The following is a 19,061-nucleotide window of genomic DNA, read 5'->3' on the forward strand; positions in this document are numbered from 1 at the left end:
CTGCGACAACGTTGACTTGCCTGTGAATAAAAAATAAACCGTAGCGTTGGTGATCTACAGTGTTGTCATTCTTCTTTGAACAGCAAGACCGCTAACACCCTACTTCAACAATCACACTCCCTGTCATTGACATCATTAATAGATAGTTTAGCTTCTCACCATCATTTGCTGTGGCCCACTGATGTTAACGATCGTAACTGAAAGGCTGCCTGCCAAATGTAAACATTCAGCCACGTGACTTGCAAACTCTCGCGAGAGTTTTACACTAGACGGATCCTTTCTAGCCATAACCGGAGAAAAGCTTCACAGCGGCGGAACTTGTCATAAAGTCTGCGATAATAAAACCCACCCATTTAGAGGGAAGATATGATTGGTCAATTGTACTGTCATTTGACATTACTCTCTCGTTGAGTTACTATAGAGTGGCGAAGTCACGCCCACTTACTTCCGCATTATGGGACCTTATTCCGAAAAAATAATACATTGAAGTCAAAGGAGAGAGAAAACTTATCTTTTGATCCCGTTCAAATTGTGCCATGAATTACACATATGTTGTTTGTCAATCTTAAAAAATCATTTCCATGTCAAAAAATTCAAAGTTTGTCTTAAAACTGTTGAAATATAAGACTATGAAAAATACGCAACTAGAAGGACTACAAATCCCAGAGTCGCGTAAGTGCTGTCATAACTGATGTATTCCCTCCAGATAGCTAAAAATACATTTACTTACTGTACTTACTTACTTTAACAAGATGCCTGTGTGCTTTGTACCAGGTTGTTATCATACCAGTAATAGTACCTCTTGCTCGTTCTCAACTAAAACAAAACACGAGAGTGTACCTTGTTAGCTAATGTTAGCTACACTGTAAAAAAAGATCATAATTTTACAGGAAATAACTGTACATTTGTATAGTAATTATCATGTTTTTTTAAATAACTTCTAAAATCCTGTAAAATGACAGATATTAACTATAAATTAACAACTCAAAACATTATTTTAAGTATTTTGACAATAACAACAAATAACGTTTATTTCCTCTTTTTTTTTACAGTAAATGTACTATATAATATTTACAGTATTTTTGCACTTTCAGAAAATACATGCAGATGTTCATAAAATTAAAAGTATTATCTGTAATTAAATATGTAACCCATAATATAAAAGTTTATTACTATTATAAGACTTTAAGACATTTCTTTGCAATTTTAAGGTAAACATAAAACTGTAAAAAAAAGCCTCAAATAAAAAAAACGTAAAATGTAAGTAAAAGATTTTTACATAAATAATTTTCTCAATATTCGATTGAATTCACCACAAACACAAAATATCCAATGTTGAAACAAAAGAAAATAAATAGGTTTTCCTTCAATTCCTAACTGACTATATTGTAAACATCTACAGTTGACAATATCATTAAAAAAGAAAAATCGTAGAAAGTGGAGAAATCTCTGCAGGGAGGACCAAGGTTTGAAACACACACTGTTATTCACTCAACAATAAGTCACAGTTATCCTTGTTTTATTTATGTGTTCTGTTGCTGTGTTTTTTTTTCCATTGGTCAATATACAGTAATAAACCTTAGTTTTACAGTATAATGTATGGTTTTCGGATTCTGGCCGACAGCCAGAGCTACGGCACTTGAAATAGAATTCAGCCAGAACACGGCAGGCAAGTCAGGCATGTTTGGAATGAGTCCACAAAACACTCCTGATTGGTGTATATACACGTAATCGAAGAAACCTGCCAATTAGAACTGTCCGCGCCTGTCGTTCACATTTGAAACATCCACGTTAGTTTGAGCGGGTCTCCTCTTGCTGGAGCTACAGCTGTCTGTCTGTCTGTATGTTTGCTGCAGGAGTTTATGGATTATATTGGGATCGTTTTACATCTACACGTTAAATATGAGCATCGGGACGTGAACAAAGAACAGAAAACTTGAGATCTGGTGAGTCCTGCAACTGTAATGGAGTGAAACATGTATTTAGATAATCCTTAGTTTGTGAATGTTTTATTTTTTATTACGTTGTTACGTTTCTTCTTCTAGTTAGCTCAGTTTCTTCCCGTTAAGTTGGTATGCATAATTAATAGGTTGTTAAATGTTAAAAAGCCCTGAGATGCTGTTTCTTGCAAGATGTTGCGCCTGGGAAACCTAGCTTAACATGTGGCTGCTAACGTTAGCTTACAATTTATTGCAGTGCTGCCCCCCCCCACCCTCTCGTCTCCAACACGGGAGAATTACACATAAACATGCAGTGGGGTGTCACAGTGTTGCCGCCAAATTTAATGTAAAGTTTCACGGCTTTCTTACAGCGGAATCTAGTTTGTTAATGTTCAGTAGCCAACAGCTAGCATAGCATAAACAGCTAACCGCTAACGTTCGGCTAACTTGCTAGTTAGCTCTGCTCTATATATTACAAGCTAACATAACTAGCTAATGTCACACTGTGTGAACTATAATACTTTTTGTATTACTACATCATACATGCTTGGTCCAAATCACTGCTAAAATTAATTATTTTTGAGAATGTATAGTAAAGAAACACTCAGCCATGTATGAAATAACATAGCAAACGAATACTGGTAATGTTTGACCCATGTTGTGCTTTAGAAGTGTATGATGATGATTTTTTTTCAAAAAGTAAGAAAGGGAAAAATAAAAATTAGAATTGGTGTTGATCCAAAACAGGTTAATTGGAATTCTGAATGGTTAAAGTAATTTATTGCAAAGATATTTACAATTAAAACTAATTCGGGTAACTTTTGACACATGTTGGTTGTATGTTGTGTAACAAAGGGTTAACATGACAGCTGTGATGTTCACTCTTTTGACCAGTGGACAGTGAGGACTATGGAAGAGAAGATGTGATGGCTTTGTGTGGAAAGCTGCTGACGCCAGCCTGTGTCCCTCATCAGTCTCTCCAGGCAGCACCCAGCTATTCTTCCATCTTGCAGATGGAAAGACTTTGATATGTGAGTAATAACTAACTTGTTTCTAACATAATATTGAATATGGTTTAGTAAAGTATTTACAAATACCCCACATTGTACAGGACAATCAGACCTTGTTCAACAAAGATCATCAGACAATTGTTTTGTCTTTGAGGTACAGCCCAGCAGAGTCTGAGTTTGAAGAAAACACTAACATGTTATTTAGTGTTGTTTAATCATCAATATTTATTTACTGGTCTTGAATTTCCTCACTGGATTACAAAATGCTCGAATGTCATTGTACAGGGACATTATGCAGATTTAATCACCTGAAGATGAAAATATAGATTCAGCGATATGTACCATTTTAAGATAATAGACTGTCAGTGGTATTGACCGAAGCTCCGCGGCTGTAGCTAGGCGCTGCTAATGAAAACTCAAGTGCTCAATTTGTTGGTTTTTCTTTTTTATTAAGAATTGACCAAGCATATCTTCCTCTTCGAAATCCCAGTTGTACTTCGCTAACACGCAGTGCCTGGAGGGTGCGTTTGATTGTTCCCACCCGTACCTCATTTATGGACTAGGTCATGTTAGACAAGCAATCCAGTGGTTAGTTTTAGGGTAAGCTCCATTGTCTTGTTTTTTTATTTATTCACTTCAAGAGAAAGGGATTTCAGAAACAAGTCTCACAAGTTTGGCTCGAGGTAAAATTAACAAAGGCTAACTGTTGTTAGACTATGTTCCCCCCTTCTAAACTTATGAAATAATCAATGCCCTTGGGATGCTCTCGTGTGTGTGTGTGTGTGTGTGTGTGTGTGTGTGTGTGTGTGTGTGTGTGTGTGTGTGTGTGTGTGTGTGTGTGTGTGTGTGTGTGTGTGTGTGTGTGTGTGTGTGTGTGTGTGTGTGTGTGTGTGTGTGTGTGTGTGTGTGTGTGTGTGTGTGTGTGTGTGTGTGTGTGTGTGTGTGTGTGTGTGTGTGTGTGTGTGTGTGTGTGTGTGTGTGTGTGTGTGTGTGTGTGTGTTTCAAAGGTCCATCATGCAAGATTTAGGGGATCTATTGGCAGCTGCTGATAATAACATCCATCATTATGGTTTACTAATAGTTATCACTTCCTCCTCTAGCACCTGGACACAGCAGGAACCTACGCCAGAATCCTGTTTGTTGACTTCAGCTCTGCATTCAACACAACCCTCTGGCTGGAGGCTGCGCTCCATCAGGACCAAAACCTCTCTCCATCAGGACCAGAACCTCTCTCCATCAGGACCAACACCTCTCTCCATCAGGACCAAGACCTCTCTCCATCAGGACCAAAACCTTTCGCCACCTCAACAAGGCCCGCCCCCCCCTACTGACACTTACCTCAGCCACAACGCAGACTCTATGCATTACATAATGGGGATCACAGGATGGTAAATAATGCAATGTTTAAATATAGCTTACTGCGCATATTTTATATTCTATAATTTATTGCATTCTATTTCGATGTAAATGACTGCTTTATTTTATTTCTATCTTACTATATTTTTATTACAATGTTCTTAATATAGTTCCCTCCTACTTTTTTTAAATTTTTTATTTGTATGTATGCACAACAACACCTAGTCAAATTCCTCGTACGTGTGAACCTACCTGGCAATAAACCTGTTTCTGATTCTGATCTTTTTTTCCTCTAGGTTGCACTGCCACGTCTACAGTAGCGCAGAATGGACAGAGGAAACATGATTGGGCCTCAAGTGTTTTGCAGCCAATATACATTCTCCTACAAACTTGGGATAGGACGGTGAGTGAACAAGTTATCCATTGGTTGGAACTAGGCATGGGCGGCATCATTTTTTTCATACCGTCATACCTTGCTGACATCATACCGTGGTATACGGTATATGACGGTATCAGTCCCAATTTAAGGGGTAATTTCTCCCAAAAAAGAATTTTTTTACTCACTATATCAACAGCCCCACCAAAAATATTTTCCACCAGCCGCCACTGACGGTATGACTTGGGTCGACTTGAGTGAGGTGGCGTTCGGCGGCAAATAGATGTTTCGAACGGTATATTATATGTTCGGTGTAAAATGCAGACCGAGCCGGTAGACGCTCGCAAAGTGCCGCGACGTGCGCGCAAGTGCAAAACAAGGGCTGCATACATGACACATAGTGCAAATGGCACATTTTGAGATCGGATACAGGACGCATTTGTAGATGTCCGACGTTGTTTCCATAGTGAGCTAAGTTAACAATATATCATCATACATAAACATTTTCCGGGAGTAAATACTTGAGTTATTGAATAAAGTTTGCTATATTCACTAACTAGTTTGGCAATATTATTCCGTGCATGTGTTAAAAACCTTATTTCCATTTGATTCATTGGATTACTCGCGTGAATGTTTAGCACGTAAATGCTTTCGTTTTTAAAACCGTCCGACCTCGACTACAAAACCATCAACCAGTTGCATAGGATTAAAAAATGTTAACACTCACTCACCCCGTCTTAAACATTCCCAAAGAAGTGCCTCTGTCTCTCGTTGTGCTGGATGAAGTCACTGGCGACGAGTAAACCCAAAATAGTCCCAAACAGGCGCAGAGGCATTTTTCTTTTTTACTAGTTGTCCGAGTTGTCCGAGTTCGGTGCCGGCAAATGCTGCCGCCATCTTGCTCAGCTCAGCTCTTTGCTGAGCTCTGAGAGCGGGAAAGACGGACTGCCCTCCCCTGCCCTCTGCTGGCGCGTGCTGTGCATTACAACCAATGTCGTCCCTGTCAAAACTCCGTGTCAGTGTAATAGAATGAAACGCATCTGTGATTTGGCGCACAGTCTGTGACGTCACGGTATTGAAAATCATACCGACGGTATTTCGAAATACCCTGGTATACCGTAATACCGTCATACTGCCCAAGCCTAAGTTGGAACCTACATCCCCATTGTTAGACGTACTAAATCCTGCACACTGCTCCTTCAAATTGACAATGTGAACATATGTCGCCATTTTGCAATTTCTGTTATTTTCAGTTGAGAATGTTTCAAAGTAATCTTAAAAAATTCAACTTACTTTTTGTTTCTACTGTTTATAAGTATGATGTTTAAATATTAAATGCTGTATTCATTAGTTGTACTATAATTCTACAATTATTTTTATATTTTAAGTTTTCAGAGTAATTGTTTCCGACAGAACATTTTGTGATGTCATTTTATTGAACCTGTTTGATTGGAAAATGTTAGAAAAAAGCTGTAAAATAACAGTATTCTAGCTTTAGAACTTTAGGTTTTGTATTTATTTTAGTGTTTGATAAATCTAATAAAAAAAAAAATGTAAAAAACTTTTTCTCATCAGAACTTTATTTCAGGTATTTTAATGTAACATTTTAAGACAATGGATTTTGAAAAGAGAGGAAAGTTTCCTCTAAAATCTTTAAGGACAATTTCTGTATACTAATTGCTTTTGCACTTTATTTCAGTTAAAGTATTTTTACTTTAATTTTTTGTTTTTTGTTTGGCAGCCGCTGCTGCCAGTCATTTGACCGTTTTTTGCCCGTAGAAGTTTTAGCGCTGTACTTTTATTAAAGGTTATTGACTGTAAAAAGAGAGGCTAAATCTGTAAAATTAGAGTATTTGCCCGTAGAAGTATTAGTGCTGTACTTTTATTAAAGGTTATTGACTGTAAATAGAGCAGATAAATCTGTAAAATTACAGTGTTTTCCTATAAAATCTTTATGGACAATTCCCGTAAATTAATGGCTTATTCACTTTATTTCACTTAAAGTATTTTACTTTAATTTAAGGGTTTTTGTTTGGCAGCCGCTGCTGTCAGTACTTTGACCGTTTTTTTACGAGTTTTTTTTTTAAAGTGTAGCTGGCATTAACGTTACACATTACACTCGTGTTACTCACCGAAACCTTGTAAAGCCGGTACCGCATGCTGGCTCTTACGGAACCGACTAACTCCCCTTTTTCGTATGTACAGCTCTCAACATGCCCAGACTTGTAGTGATTTTCACCTCTTTTAATACTTTTCGCCTCATTCTGAAAGAAAGAGGTGGCATGTACCAACGTGACGGCCATCTTGGTGTTGGTGACGTGTGCACGACCAGAGTTGTAGTTCATTGAGCGCTTCACACAAAAAAATGTGTAACTTCACAGTTTTACAACACATTTAAAAAAATTTGACTTGCAAAATTATCTTTTAAATTGAAAAACATCATATGTGTAATTTGTGGCACAATTCAAACGGGATCGAAAGATAATCTTTCTCTCCCTATTGACTTCAATACATTACATTTCCGATATAAGGTCCCATGGAGGTCCGCCGGAAGGGGAGGGACTTCGCCACTCTATAGCTGGCCCTCTGTGAATTCATAGCTGGACCACCAATCAGCTCCTATCTTCACAGTAACTCGTAGAGACGGCTCAAGGAGTTTTTTTCATTTAACCCTTCATATTCCAACAGAAACTGAATAGGCAGATTCGAAGGATTTATTTCTTTGGAAATGTTATTTTAAATAAAATAAAATAAAGTTATTTTGGTAAAATTAATGAAAAATATAACATATTGTTTAATGTTTTAAAATTATTTGGTAGAATATCCTAGGGCCCTGACGGCTCGCCACTGCTGCTGGAGGCTTAGAGCAAAGTGGTTATATAATATAATACATATAATGGCACTGTGCTAGCGGTAAACACTTAAGAAAGAACATGTCAAGCTATGTGCTGTATCAGAAACAATGCGCGGCGTGTTTTGGGAGTAATATGCTGTGTGTTTACATTAGCAACCATGCTAACACTCAGAGCTAACCATGGAGCTAACGCTGTACTGGAGAGAACATGTGTAACGCAATGTCCTTGTGGTAAACCCTGCGATAGAGAAAGGTTTGAGCTCCATATTGTTTCAGAAATAAAGCTTGAAGTGGTTTGGAGCATAACATGGGATTTAATCACCGCAGCGTTTAGCTGAGATTTCCCGGTATGAATCTCTCTCTAGCAGGGGAAAGCCGCGTGATGCTACAAAGGGGCGTGGCTAGCAGCAGCCGTTCAATTTAAAGCAGAATCAGCCTGTTAGGACAGGGCTGCAAAAGAGGGGTATGAGCAGTATGAGGCATGGCTACTGTACAATGGCTGATCTGTTTGGTATTTTAAGCAAACAACTTCACAGACATGTTTTGTATAGGTATGGCCCTACAATATATGTTTCCAATATAGCATAATAGGTCCACTTTAAATTTGATATCTCCTTGTATGAGCAAAATGTTCCTTTATTGATCACCCAGATCAATGTGACAACCGTAAAGACAAAACCCAAAACAAATTGAAAAGAAACATTAATATTCAATGTTGTTTACAATATGCTTCATTATGGATTAATCAAAGGATGCTGCGAAAACCAAAGTAATTATTTTGTACCAAGTCATTTCTAAAAATGTGTAATTGAGATGGTTTTTCTGCAGAACCATAGGTATCAGGACTAGAGACAAATAAATTAAAAAGTAGCTAACAAATAATACTTGAAAAAGTAATTGAATTACGATACAATACGATAATACAACTTGTGTTCTGATCAAGTCTGAAATTTGACTTCAAAAAATTACATTATAAGGCATATCAGTAAGAACTACTGCTGCCAGTGAGCAAACACACTTTTTAAAGAAAAAAAAGGAAATGGCAAGAACAACAACTCAAAAAGTTCCCTCCCTTTCTTATCTGAGCAAGAGGGGCATCAAATCAAACAGAGGTATAACCAGAAAGGAGGCAACTCATCAAACACAGGGGACTGGAAATGCAAACTAGCTGCTGCGTGTGTAACAATATCTCTATGTGTACTCTCAACATGTGTCAGAGACAGATTATTCTCACGGGAGAGGAAGCTACCGGGTTTAGTGACTCAGACTGTGTTGGGGTTGATTATGAAGTCAGAAACGATGAATTATTAAAACAAATGGCGCTCCAGATGTTTCCCCTGTTGTCGTGACAAACGCTATCCCCTCTCAAGCATGGAGATGCGAGCTGAGCATAACACAAGCTTGAAAAATCTCTGTGGCCTTCGTCCCTCTTGGGTGTGTGAGAGTGAGGTAGTGTTGCGCGGTTTCCTTTCTCAGGAGGTACTGTCACTGTGACACATTAGCAGCCCTAAGTCATCTTGCATTGTAAAGTTAAAGCTTATGCATTAATATACAGCTGGTCTGAGGCTGACAGGTACTATATCCTGCTCATAGTACAATTATGTTGATATATTTTATTAGGATCCATTCAGGCAGGTTTTTTGTTCTGGGGGAGGGTGGGCGGCAAAACCTTTTTCTATTGCTTTAACAGTTAGATATGACTCAAAGATTTAAAATAATAAATCTAATAGTGATTATTAAGACTAATATTGCCATTACAATATGAGATGCAATTGGTGTGATCATTGTAACATTATTTTTCCAATTTTCATTTAGAAAACATGAGACAAATTATTATGGTTTGACTTTTGTGGGGATCAGTACAAGGAATATATGTTTTTGAAGTCGTTAGAACATTTTAGATCAAAGTCAGTTGCTGAGAGAACATTTTAAATGTCATAATTTCATAGGTGTTTTCTACCTCTTTGTGTTGCTTCTTTTAACTTAACACGTTTGAATTTGGCCCTGGAGGTACATACAATCTCATTTTATATCTTTCACAAATGTAAAGTTTAGTTATTGTTTGGATTAGTTAACAGTGTTTTAGCAATAGACAGCATTAAATAAAGTTCTACATGAAAAGAAAAAATCATTACAACATTGAGTGACCTTTACTTGGGAATTGTACTCATCATTATTTTTGAATTATTCTAGTTTTATTAATTGAACATCTATTAATTTATTCAATAGTTTCAACAAGTAAAATGTATTTTTACTTTAAAAGCTGAACTGAGAAAATTACTCTTTGATGTTGAGGTGTGATTTTCCAAAAGCTAACATCCATGATTAACTGAATATGTTGCCTAGTCACTTTCCTTTAGATCTCCAAGGGCAAATACTATATAGGCCATACATATTTCAGACTGTTATTGCAGTGTAACATCCTAAAAATAAATCAAATTCTTAAGGTCCACAGCATAGGATCATTTTCCATGAGATGTTACAAATCATGACCTGTGATGCCTTTTGGGGGAGTAGGATAGCAGAGTTCTCAGAGGAATCTCCTGTTAACATGTAAACATGCTACCACCACAGAGAGATGCCATTTACTCGTTTGTTGAAGGGGATGAGCTGCAGTGGTTACAAAAAATATAAAGAATGTCATTTATATGCTCCATCTGCTCACATTCGCTCACATGTTACACCCCAAATGTTTAGAATTTTAAATCAATTTTAGAATGGGCATATACCTCTTAAGTATTCATAAGTTTTGGCTTCTTGAGGAGTAAATGAAGAGCCAGATTCATTTGGAGACAGGACTGAACAAACCTCCTGTTTCCATCAAAGCACATCTCACTTTTCAGCTCGCTGTCTTGCCTCAGAGACACCAATGGAAGACATGAAAAGCTTCCAGTCAAGAAGAGCAGCGTGATCTAACTGTGTTTTGCTATGCCTCTTGCTCCTCTAACCCCTAGATTCCACCGGGTCCGCCTGCGTCGCGTCACGGCTGCGCCGCGGTTTTGGTCCGTTGTCATACCCTACCGGGCGCGTTTCAGAAGCATTTCAGAAGCGGAGCGTCTTGCCTGCCCTCTGCAACACCTCACGTCGAAAAATAGACTTGAATCCTATTTTGAGCGGAGCCCAGCGCCGAGACGCTTCTGGGACGCTTCTGAGCCGTAACGTGGCGCGTCTGGTGGAATAGCACCCATTGACTAGAGTGGCCGCGATCTTTGCGAACGCCGCGTCGCAGCCGTAACGCTGCGGTAACACGACGCAGACGGACCCGGTGGAATCTAGGGGTAACCCTGACTAAAACAAAATGACGGCTTGCCTTGTGATCCAGTCAGCGTTTATTTTTTAAATCCAACCTTTTCCTGTTTTCTATTGCCAAGTGGTACAGCTTTCAAGCAGGTACAGTGCAGTATTCAAGATGTTGAGAACAGCCAAATTATGTTGTTTCTGACCAGCCAATAAACTCTCAGACCTTCTTTCACATAACAAGTAACAAGAAACACTTTGACCTCAACAAATGTTGCACACTAAAAGCACTCAGCAGTAAAATGCACAATTTTTCCAGATTCCAACCTAACCAAGAGTCCAACACTTTTTAAAATTAGACTAGTCACTGTGCCAAAATGTATCATCCATCCGACTCTCATTGAAGTCTATTTTTTTTTGCTCTGATTAAATCCACAGTTTGATTCAGTTTCATGACTATGTTCCAGAATGGAAGCAATGTTCTTACTGATGTTTTGAAAAAGATAGTTAAGTTCAAAGAGAATATGTTGAATGAAAATGAATACATTTTAGAATGAAACCACTTCTTGATGGAATCATCATTGAATGATGAATGCTTCTGAGTAGCTTGCTGACATTAGAGGATACTGAGTTATGCCATATTTACAGATGCATTACAGTTCATATTTAGCCACGAAGAACATCATATGTAGCTTCTGTTTATACACTCAGCTTGACTCTGGACATTCAAGTTTGTTCAGCATAATTTGTCTTGCAAATGGTTTCCAAGAAAATGACACACAAGTGCAAGACTGCTTATCAAACTAGGCAGAAACCCCAAATGTTCTGACTAAAGCCACAATACTGGAAGCTAAATGGTTGACAGCAGCTCATCAAAGGAAGTAAACCTGCTGAGTGAAGTCTTTTCAGCAGATGCGAAGTTTCCGGACTACAAAGCGCTGGCAGGGGTGAAGGAAGCACTCAAATGCTTTATTGAAATGGCCAGTATGTAGGATTTAGAGGGATTTGTTGACAGAAATGGAAAATGACATTGATAACTTTTTTTTCCTTTGTGTTTAATCAGGGGTAACTTATAATTGTTGTGTTTCTGTTGGCTTGGAATGAGCCCTTCATGTCAACATATTGAGAAGGTTCTGCCATGTTACGCCACCATGTTTTAAGAGTAGCAAACAGGCAAACATACGGCTCTATAGGGTCTTTTGCAGGTTTTTTAAATATTTTTTTAAACTGCAAAGAAAGAGTCTTGAATCAATGATTTTAATCAAAACAAAAGAATACATGAAGAAGTACCAAATCAAATCAGGTTTTATTTATAAAGCACATTTTAAAACGATTTTTGGTCGAGACCAAAGTGCTGTACATGCAAATAATAAATAACACATTACTACATTCGCAAAGAACAGAAGACCATAAATTACCACAACAAATATAAAAATCCAACACAGGGAATTGTCCGTAGTCATACTCTGCTCGGACTAGAATGCCAGAGAGAAAAAGTGAGTCTTTAGTTTTGTTTTAAAAACCCCTAAAGTCTGGGCCGACCTCATATGGAGGGGCAGAGTGTTCCAGGGTTTTGAGCCTGGTCTTAAGGCTCTGGCTGGGGTGTAGCGCTGGAGGAGTTCAGCTATATAGGCCGGAGCCAGCTCATTTAGTGCTTTAAAAACAAATAAAAGGAGTTTAAAAGGAAGCCAGTGCAGTGAAGCCAGTGCAGTGACGCCAGAATTGGGGTAATGTGGTCACGCTTTTTGTGGCCAGGTAAGAAGACGTGCAGCGTCGTTCTGCACTAGCTGCAGTCGTCAAATTGAGGCCTGGTCTATACCCACATAAAGGCCGTTGCAGTAATCCAACCTTTCGGTTACAAAGGCGTTGATAACCCTTTCCAAGTCTTTAAAAGATAAAAACGACTTGGTCTTAGCCAATAGTCGTATTTAAAAAAAAAAAAAAAAGAAATAAAATTTAAAAAAAGCAGGTTTTAACTACGCTGCTGACCTGTTTATCAAATTTAAAAGTGCTATCGAAGGTCACTCCAAGGTTCTTGACAGAGGGGAGGATGTTTCTTTTGAGGGAGCCCAGAGTTGACGAGAGATGACCTCAGTCTTACTCTCGTTTAGGTTGAGGACATTTTGGCTCAGCCAGGATTTGACCTCTGTCAAGCAGTCCATCAATATCTGTAAAGAGTTTGCATTGGAATTGAAAGGCAGATAGATTTGTACATCATCTGCATAATAATGGAAGGGGACATTGTGTTTTGTAAGGATTGAACCCAGGCTCAAAGTGGTCGAGGACAGCAGGGCACAGGAAAGGAGTAGGATCTGGGGTAGCGCTAGTGTGGGCTAGCCTAAGAGCAGATACTTTTTCGATAAAAAATGTAAGGAACTTTTCACAGAGAGTAGTCGATGGCACAATTGGAGAAGCATCACAGGGATTAATGATCGAGTTGAAGACATTAAAAAGAACCTGAGGTTTATGGCTGTTTTGTGGGATTTACAGAGAAATGTGCTCTGTTTTGGCTGCTTTGACTGCCGTCTGGTAGTCGGAAAGACAAGCCCGAAGGATTTCTAAGGAGACATGGAGTTTATCCTTTTTCCATTTTCTCTCTGCGCGCCTGCAAGCGCGTCTGAGGGCACGAGTACAGTCATTTAGCCAAGGCTCTGAGAGAACTTTGGTGCGTAAAAGGAGCAACAGAATCCCAAATTTGTGTACATGTCGAGTCAAACATGGAGATAAGCTCATCAGCATTAAAACCACAGTTCACATCTAATTTACAGATCAGGGAAACATTAAAAACATCAGAAAACTGTGAGGCAGTCAAGGGGTTAACGCAGACGACGCGCAGGAGCACGTGATTCGACTCCTGCGGAAGGGATCGAGGTTGTAAACAGAACCGGTAAATGGTCTGAGATACGCGTTGTTACATGGATTTCATCCACAGATACAGACAGTCCAAACGATAATACTAAATCTAAAGTGTGTCCTTTTTCGTGTGTTGGGCCAGCTACGGATTGAATGAGAACGAATGAATCGAGGAGATAAAAAAAATGGACATTGAAGTCTCCGCAAATCAAAACACGATCATATTTCACAATGATCCCGGACAGAAAGTCAGCAAAGTCATTTATGAAATCCTTATTGCACTTTGGCGGACGATACACGATTGCGCAGAGTATAGGCGAGGACGGGTGGAGTTCAAAAAGCTGCAACTCAAAGCTAGCATAGCTAGTTACAGGGTGAAGCAATCGGCATTGGAGGCTAGCTCTAAACACTGATGCTATTCCCCCACCATGGCCGGTGGCACGGGGGGAGCTGAAGAATGTACAGTCAGGAGGAAGAAGTTCAGAGAACGATGTATACTCGCCAGCGTGGACCCAGGTCTCCGTCAGAAACATAAAATCCAAATCACGAGAAGAAGTCATTTAGCAGGAATGTTTTGTTTGCTATCGACCTAGCATTTAGCAAAGCCATGCAAAGTTTTTGCTCCGGGCCGGCCGAAGGTGTAGTGCGTCTCAACGGACGAAGATGTGCGTGTTGAGCGCCGCGCGGTCCGGGAGCTTTCCCTGACGTCTAAAGCGCTTTCGGCGAGGCAGGATGCAGGGGAACCGGCGCAGGTAGTTTGGAATATCCGACAGTAGAGGGGGGGGTTATGACGAGTTATGGTTGCCAGATGTATGTTTGGGCAGCAGTATACACTCCAATGAGGGTCTGAGGTGGAGGAGGGCTTGGCGATCGTAGCAGAGCAGAGCAGAGACATTCTGACATACATAAAACAAAAGTAGGATCGCTAAAGGCAGAGAGCTGAGGGAGCGGAGAGTCGACACAGGCGCCATCTTGGAAACTCAGTCTACAGGTCACAGCTGTACCAGGAGCTAAGGATCTGGAACCATTGTCGATTCAGGAATCTTATAATAGATCAGTATCAGGTTAGATGAAACACATCCATTTTATTCTTTATTTGATCACCTCAGCTTAGTACTGCTGCCGTGCTGCGCTCCTTTAACTGCCTTAAGTGTGAGCATGCTGCTGCATATCCAAGTAAAAGTTATAGTGTGTGATTTTTAAAATGTATTTGGTCACACATGGTGAAAGAAGTTCAGACACACAGATTGGCAAAATACAGAGATTTGCTAAACACACACAAACACAAAATAGTCTTTCTCTCCTCTAAGCATTCAGGAAGCAGCTTCTGGAGGGCTTTGTAAATGAGAGTTAAAACAGAAGTAGTGTATTTATCTATGTTTTAGCAAGTAAATGGCAGTTTGGAAAGTGGGTTATGCAGCAGGAGGGTTTTGAGAAATGTCAATGTATATAACATATGTATATTATCCTCTGCTGTGAAAACGGTTCATGTACATTGCAACTGCCATGAATCAAGCTGAACACATGCTATGTATTCTAAAGGAGAAAGCTATAAGCAATAACTCATGATATTGACCTGAATCTTATGGAATAACATTGCTTCCTGAAAAATCTAAAGGTTTGAAGGGGCTTGATAATCTATCCTTTTCTTTGCAGTAGTTGTAAACACATGTGGATGAAGTTTTGTGATAAAATGTGCCAAAAATAAACCCTTTACTATCACTTGTTTTATGGAGGACTGGATCGGATCCATAACCAGAAAGGATTAACAACTTTGCTTTACAAATAAAGGAAACAAGTATTCTGGGATTCTGTTAATTGCATGATCCCATCCATTTTAAACAGCAATGGAAACATACATGCGTACAAACACATATCGGTTTAAGCACATTTAGACAGTGAGCTCCATGGACACCAAAGAGCACGATTCTGCATTAGTTTGACAACTAGCAAATGTTAGCTCATGGCAAACAAATCCATACCAGTCAACCTCACTTTGAAAGAAATGAGGAGAAGTGAGTGTATTTGAAGCTGTTTAGGAACACCCATCAGTGGCAGAACTTTTGCAGCCCCCAGAGGCATGTGAAGTTTCATCTGCACTTAAAACGTGTAAATCTTCCAGATTGGTCTAGCAAGGTGTTCACATGGCAACAGCGATATCTCAGTGTTTGCTCCAGCATGTTATATATAGGCTTATTGTGATTTTAAAGGTTTTACGGGACATCTAATGCCTTAGAGCTGCCACAGCTGCATTTCCTGCTACGGTGGATTAAAATAAGCGTGCAATATGATACTTTCAGTGTTGTCTTGGTAACCAGTTGGTTTTTACATTTAATCCATGAAGTACCCTGAACTGTGGGAGATTATCCCAGTGCTGCCTAAACCTATACTTTCCCTCAGTATCTTCACTAGAGAACAGAGAAACTGTTTTTTTGGTTTTAAAATGGGTGAGGATAAGTTATCGAGAACATTCCTTTTTTTTTTTTTTTTTGAAATTTAAGAATAAATTTGTAATTGTACAGCTCTTGAATGATTTGTTAGCTGGTTCACAAATATTGATCAAATAAAACAGTGGGTGACCTCAAGGGAAATTATTCCAAGTACTTTCTCAGTACTACATGTAATAATATAATTAGGGCTGAAATTACCGTGGTCATCTTAGGGGTCTGAAGGAGGGGACACATATTACTTGCTGTTTGCTGCAGTATTTAAAAGATATCTCAAAGAAAGTAGTTGCTTTCATGGAAAAATATGCTTTATTAGAAAGACGGGCAGCCAGATGATATGAGCTGAAAGCAGAACATGTTAAAGTTTACGTTGCTTGTTAATAACAAAAGTATTATATACTCTACATACTATATTAAAAAATGACATCTTATTAGCTTTAATTAGTCGAAACAGGACCAATCCAATTCCAATCAAGGTTATAAAGCCACCAGAGTGAAAGTCAATGCAATAATACTGTGACTATGATATCATCAAAACAATGACAATGGCTCGCGGCAGGACAAAGCAGGGCTAATTATATCAGGATACTGATGGAGATAGTGAAAGTGCTGATGGCTCATTCTTGCACCTTCCACAAACAGTTTGAGGCAGCGATAAATAGACAGAGTTTAATTGCTTCGCTCCGAGGTTACTGTGCCAGTTCTCCATTCATGCAGCAGAGGATTTAAAGACGAGCGTTTCATATTGTAGATGACATTTCTGTGTATGATAATGTGCCAGACTTTAGAGGGAGTGTATGATAATGTTGATTTCAACTATTTTCCAGACGTACTATTCTGAACTTGTTTATAAGAGCACAAAGCAGCACATTTAGCTGCTGTCTAGCTCATAAAAATAGAATAAAGAGATAAAAAGCAGCCAGCAATACAGCCTCCCTCTGTGCAGTGAACTCTGTTGGGAGCTGCAATATGCGCTGTTATTATTAAAGCTGTAACTATTTCCTATTTATGTGTTAAGAATTTGTGTGTTTGCTGCACACCAGGACTCAGACTTGGAAATTCAGCATACCCACATCTTGCAGGCTTTAGATGTGATCTTAAAACAGTGTCCATAAACAATATGTGAAGCTCTTTGACAGATATGTATGTGAAGACAAATAGAAAACTGACGCTAAACTGCTAGGCTGAAATGTAATGTGTAAGAAGAAAGTGAAGAATTGAGATTGAAATGATACATGAACACTGGGGGCTTGAATGTGTGATGAGAGAAGAAAAGAAAGTAAAAAGGCTTGGAAAAGCAGCAGAATATTTGAACTGCAAACTTCTGAACTAACTTGATGGTGAATGATCTGTCGCCATGGCAACGGCATTTGATGACACCCCATAATACGCTTAGATGCGTTGATGGCTGCATCGTTACCAAACCTGTGAAGTTTTGGGGCGTTTGGAGCAGTTTCACTGAAGTTATGAGAGAACTGTGTTTCAAGCAAGCGGCAAACTCTGGGGAAGAGCCGGGACGCCAATGCGGAAGTGCCTAAAACTGCAGTTCATCTAGTGGCCAGTAGGAGCAGTCTGCAGAAGGGAGCAATTTCCATAGACCCCAATGTTAAAATGCCCAACTTTAGAGGAGAATTAAACATGTTTACATCGTGATTCAAATAACCATATTCTCTGTATAGTTAGATCCCCCCTTCATGACTATGGATTGCGGGGGTGAATTTTTTCTCAACTCATCTGTTTAATTAATATTAAGCCTTAAAGCTTTTGCATAAATTAGGGCGTGGTCACTTTGATGGACATGTACATGCCCAGAGGCGCGGCAAGGTATTTTGAGTGGGGGTGCTGAGGTGCTGGACTCCAGTGAACACTATTACGGGCACTATAGAGCACGCACAAAAAAACTCCCCACACGCAAACACACAGTACACCCGCGACTGTTACAATGAAGGCTCGATAATAATCAGCTCACGGCATATAGGCAGGGGCAGAGTCCTGCATCGGGTCGGGTACCCGACGGGTGACCCGCAAAAAAGGTGATTCGCGGGTGGTATTTTTTTCAAACACTTTTTTCCGGGTTCGGTTCTGGGTAAAACAAAGATGATGCGGGTTGGGTCGCGGGTGTTGCATAATAAATATATTTAAATAATAATAATTTAGTTTAATGTTTAAATCCTCAGACCTCTCCCCCGCTGGACCGTGCATAATCAATGAATGGCTGAGGTGAAGCTCTCTAGCGGAGAATACAGCATTTTCCAACACTTCCTCAAGAGCGAAATCCAACGTCTGGGAGGCTTTTGGTGTCCTCCTAGATGGAGAGAATAACCAACATCCCACGCTTTTTGAGAGAAATATGCAACTGCGTGTGTTAATAATTGCACGTTTTCACTGCTCATATATATATGCGGATTCGGGTCGGGTTGCGGATCCTGTGCCGACGGGGCGGGTCGGGTTGCGGAACTAATTGGTAATATGTGCGGGTAGCGGGGCGGGTTCGGTATTGCACGTCGCGAGTGCGGGGCGGGAGCGGGTCTTGAAAATCAGACCCGTGCAGGACTCTGGGCAGGGGTAAAGTGCTATTTTTTACGAGTGGGGAGCGGACCTCACCTCCTCTAGGGGGGTCCGGGGGGATGCTCCCCCGGGAAGATTTTTTTTAAATATTGAAGTTAAAAGCATCAATCTGGTGCACTTTGAGAGCAACATTAAGAGATCTATGGATACATCTCTCAACAACAAGATGAAACACAACTGTAATCAGATGTTCTTTTTCTTTATGGATATTTTACAAATCACTCCCCTTTCAAACTGTATTTTTGTTTTACTGCCATATAATATTTCATAACTGTTTTTCCTTTATTCTCTTATTTTTTTTTATAACTATAATGATCATATGAAGGTGTGTCGCGGAAATAATCTTTTGAATAATTTTTGACCAAACCGTTTGAGACCCACTGAGATAACTTAGACTAAAGTTAACTATCTAAACACTCA

The 19,061-nt window shown here is 39.5% G+C and overlaps 1 protein-coding gene and 1 long non-coding RNA gene across 2 annotated transcripts in view; one reads left to right on the plus strand and one right to left on the minus strand.

The window, feature by feature from the left end:
- LOC307030154 (protein kinase C-binding protein NELL1-like) overlaps positions 1 to 19,061 on the minus strand; it is a gene marked incomplete at its 5' end in the record, with an annotated part of 327,739 nt that overhangs the window by 275,998 nt on the left and 32,680 nt on the right.
- LOC307030157 lies at positions 1,450 to 6,198 on the plus strand. The gene is made up of 4 exons (XR_013805560.1): positions 1,450 to 1,946; positions 2,835 to 2,971; positions 4,051 to 4,338; positions 4,603 to 6,198. It is a non-coding gene; the product is annotated as an uncharacterized lncRNA (long non-coding RNA).

This window comes from Notothenia rossii (assembly GCF_949606895.1).
Source record: "Notothenia rossii genome assembly, chromosome: 2".
In the NCBI taxonomy this organism is placed as follows: domain Eukaryota; kingdom Metazoa; phylum Chordata; class Actinopteri; order Perciformes; family Nototheniidae; genus Notothenia; species Notothenia rossii.